This window comes from Haliotis cracherodii, unplaced genomic scaffold, assembly GCF_022045235.1.
Source record: "Haliotis cracherodii isolate W230 unplaced genomic scaffold, xgHalCrac1.p SCAF_1, whole genome shotgun sequence".
Classification (NCBI taxonomy): Eukaryota; Metazoa; Mollusca; class Gastropoda; order Lepetellida; family Haliotidae; genus Haliotis; species Haliotis cracherodii.
The window spans coordinates 1,241,479-1,246,292 of record NW_027266264.1 but is presented as its reverse complement, the minus strand read 5'-3'; positions in this window follow the sequence as shown (position 1 = coordinate 1,246,292).

Below are 4,814 nucleotides of genomic sequence, written 5' to 3'. Positions count from 1 at the left end.
TTCTGAAGCAAACTTGGTTTTCTTTTAGTATTTTATACCATGTGATCGGTCCCGGATGTATATCTCAACACTGACACGATAATAATATAGTCTACTTGTCCTGCAGTAGCAGCCATTGCATAAGGCGTTGTGCAGTACAATTTTCGGAAGAGATTATTTGAAGGCTTTGAGGGTAGAGGAAAGCCTGATGTCCTGTGACGAAGAGTTCCATAACTTTGGTGCAGAATAGAATCGGATCCATAAGATTTTGATATTAAAAGTTAAGTACATAGTTGTAGTTTGTCTCAAGATTTGAGGCTTGGAATAAAAGCGACAAGGCCCTTTCCGTATTCATAAGATTGTACAATTCTGACCATCCCATGAATTCATGAATCAACATCAAATAGTGATTATACCAGTTGTTCGCGAAAAGGTGAGCGAATCCTGCCCAGCAGTGATACAAATATATGCAAAAGCCAGTCAATTGTCCACCTTAAACAACACTGAAACATATGGCACAACTTAAAATAAGGACTCGCATTGGACGTCATTCTTGTCACTGATACGTCAAAGTTCAAATGTCCTCCACAAAATGTCTTCCACAAAGCATTTCAAAAGCTTTACTGTGGCCTTGAATGTTGTAACATTGATCAAACAACTTCTGTGCAAGAGTGGTATGTCACTCTCCGAAATATTGGGAGATTGAGCATGCTCGATTGTATCTCAAAAGTTGTGAAATGTAAACACTAAAGGCTGAAGCTGCAGAAATCATTCCTCTTGCCATACAGCCTTGTGGAGAGTGTGTTGTCACCCTGAATCTTCATGCATAGATCTAAATAAGAAACAGACGAGACCGTCTTACTGGCCTCCTTTAGTGCTAGTTCAGGTGAGTAAATCAATGGAAGGGAACGGGCTACTTGATGATAATCGAACCATTCAAATCATTGATATACCTGAAGCTCAATTTAAACTTCTTGGCTATATCACCTTGTTTTGATTTTTGACAAATTGCCCTGAACCTCTGGAGATGGAAATCTAACTGTATCGATGGTCACCACGTTTTGTAGCAAAACCCCATGGATCAAGGAAGAAGTTTCCCCTTAAGTTTATCATTTTACTTTATCAGCATAACAGGTGGGGTGAAATTGGGTTTAACGTCATCCCTCCCATCATTCATTCTTGTTGAAAGTGTTTTGTCACTCAGTATTTAGTATCTTGACGTTGCAGTACAAAGAAAGGATAGAATATATGGATGAACAACTTCTTTATTACATGTTTCAGTGTAGGTTCTAACACCGTCATCAAGCAAGTGATTTATAAAGTATGACTGACAAGTATAAACACAGGTAGGAGGCAATGTTTATACAGTAGAGTAGATTTAAGATGTAGTTACACTGGAGTGGAGAAACCTGTTATAATTATGTACACAAAAGGGTAATCATATTGACCAGTGAAGTCAGTAATATATACAAAAGGGTGAGGCCAGTAATATAAACAAATTCCGTGACAACCCAAGCCAAGCATCCAGTGGGACAAAGTCAAAGCCCACACAACCACCCTCAAAGAATTCAAAATTAGAAAACTACAAGAAGCCATCAACATCAAAAGACTCCAACCATCATTCAACCGTGACCAAGGCTATAACATACCCCCGGCATACCATCAACTCATCAAAGACCCAAATCAGTCATAAACATTTCGTTTATATTACTGGCGCTCTTATATTACCCACCCTCTTTGGGCCAATTGTTGTCCAATGTTGCTTCTGTTAAGATTCACAGCAGCGAGGTTATCAGGAAAGGGGTCAAGAGTGGTAGAATTTCAGAGGAAGCTTTATTATACAGTCAAGGAGAAACTAAAGTATTCAGCAATATATAATAATAGTAATTTATTTATGAATGATAACGATAAGTCCCTATTGTCAATTATCATTAAAATTCAATCGTTTCAATTTGGTCAGTACCCTAAAGTGGTCAAGTTCATAAAGGGTGTGTACGGCGTGGCATGAGATGTTAGCCAATCCTATCTCAGAATTCCGGTAGAATGCGATTTCCTTTCACAGCATTCACTAAAACAGTCTAAAGTGATGTTGCTCCTTTCACTACAAAATATTTAATAATTGCATTTCAGTGATTCTAGTAATGATGTCATCACAGATACTTGAAGATTTGTTCAAACAGAGTAGACCTGGATGTCATCAAAGGGATATAATTCTTCAGAATTATTGTGGGAAGTCGTTGTCTGTGGTTGAAGAGTTAAATGACAAAGTCAGCAATCATAGAAGCGAGGACACCTCATTGTTTACTACATCACAGTAGCCACACAAAAGAGCTTCCAAATCCAACACATCCAGTTGGATGAAAACTGTGTCGAAGACAGCTTTAGTTAATATGGGCACATTTTGTCACAATGTGACTCTGAAAACAGTTCTTCAAATGGATGGATGGAGTCCGGATTGTGCGTTTGCATAATAATACAATAAACCATTGGTTATCCATGTCCACTATAGTGAGGCAGTTTTATCTTCGATATTTGAAGCTATCGTTTGCTTAATACCTCTTAGTTTAGTATAGATTGATATTGCGAATATGCAATAGTGTAACAAGATTTCTTAAAAGTTAGAAAATATGTATTTGATACGTGGTAGTTATGTATGAGTTTATCATGTGCTCATAAACACGTGTTCGTGTTATGTATTCGGATTCGTACTATCGAGATTTTTCATGAATATGGAAAAGGTTTTGTCGCCTTTTACTAAAATGAATGAATCAGGTGAAACTTGTATTTACTGCATGAATCAAGTATATAAAATGTAGGATGAGATCTGTAATAGAATAGAGGTTACATAATAGAGGATATTCATTCCATTAAACATACATATTTTCATTTTGTTTCTATAATCAACAATTTTATAACTCACCTCTCGTTATTATTTTTCATTATGGAAAATATGTTTTCTTCTCTAACTATCGCATGTTATTGCGATAGTATGGATTTTTTTTATGATTGTGTTTATTTTTATGTTATTTTGTGATTGCATATAATTATATAAGAATGTCACGATTCTATAACTAATATACACAGTAATATGCATACTCGCTACGCAAAACTAAACAGTTACCTAAACACTGAATGACAATTTGACCAATATGAGTTGAAGAATGTTCGAGTTGTAATACATGGAATCAGCGGTTTTGGGCGTGTGTTGTGTGAGCTGCTCTTTCAGTAGGTCAAATGTAGGTGTTTGTTTAAACAAGTATATATATGAATCATGTCCTTTGATACAATGATTTCAGTTAATCATGAATCATGGTACTGATGAGCCAAAAACCTAAAGTCTTGGGTAGTCTTGGGTAGTCTGGGGTGTGTTACAAATTCATACACTATCTAAATTTCATAGGATGGTAAATGAACATTTACGCAAAAGAAACGCATGTCGAGTATGCAGTATACATGTTATTTATTTTCAACAGTAAAGACAAGAAATACTAATAGGGCAAGATTGACAAAAATTTGACTGAAGACAGTTTAATGGATTAAAAGGCAGATGACATAATTGTTTGTTTTCAAATGTTAAGGGCTTACACAGTTTCGGGTCAATACCCAAAATGTCAGCCAGTACCTGGTGTGACCACCATTAGCATTGATCACTGCCACACATCTCCTGTACATTGAGTGGATCAGACGATCTGTGAAGGCCCAAGGGATCCTCCTGCACATATTCAGAGCAGCTGTGCGTAGTTCATCGGCAGTTGTAGGGACTGGGTGCACATTGTGCAGACAACTTTGAACCTCATCCCACAAGTGTTCGATGGGGTTCAGATCAGTGTTCAGGGCTGGCCACGGTAGAACACGGATGTTGTGTTGTTGCAGAAAGGCCATGGTAGCTCTGGCAACATGGGGACGAGCGTTGTCGTACTTGAAAATGTGTTGTTGATGTTGTGCAAAAAATGGAACAACGTGGGGTCTGATCACTTGGTAGATATATCGCTGAGCAGTGACGCATTGTCCCCGACCTTGACCAACATTCAGAAAGCACATGGGTCCAAGTCTCGCTTTAAGTCCAATCCCTGCCCATATCATGACGCTAGGTCCACCCAAAGAATCCCTTTCCACAACGTTTCTTTCAGCGAAACGATCACCTCGACGCCGCCAAATTCTGACTTTTCCGTCTGCATGGGAGACACAAAAGTGACTTTCATCAGAGAGATAACACGCCTCCACTCACGATGACGCCAACTGTGATGACCCTGTGCCCACTGAAGTCGTGCTTGTCGATGCCTTGGTTGGAGAACAGGACGACGGGCTGGTCTGCGACATCTGAGGTTGTTGGAACGGAGACGTCGGATCACAGTGTCCCGGCTAATGTGTCGATTATGTGTTCCTATGGACTGTCGAGCACTTTCTCTTGCAGTTAGGAACGGATGTCGCTGGTGTTGACGGGTAATCTGCCGATCTTGTCGAGGTGTGGTGTGGTGACCCTCCAACCGCTCCGAGGAAGGTCATCTGTGGTCTGTGTAGCATTGTATCGATGCAGGAGACGGTAAATTGTGGTTATGTTAACGTTGAAATGACGGGCAACATCTTGGACAGACTCTCCAGCTTCCAAACGTCCGATAGCCTGGTTTCTCTGAATTTGAGTTAGACGTGGCATTGTTGACCAAGGAGTGGTAGGTCCAAGAATCGGCCACAGTCTTATACCCACTATAGTTTGTGACAGTTCGTGCATTTTCGATTTCGCGAGAAATGGTTGCATGATACCCACATATTTATTGAAATGTTGCGTTTTGGCGATTCGTTTTTTATGTTGCGGTTTTACTCGGGCTTCCAAAATG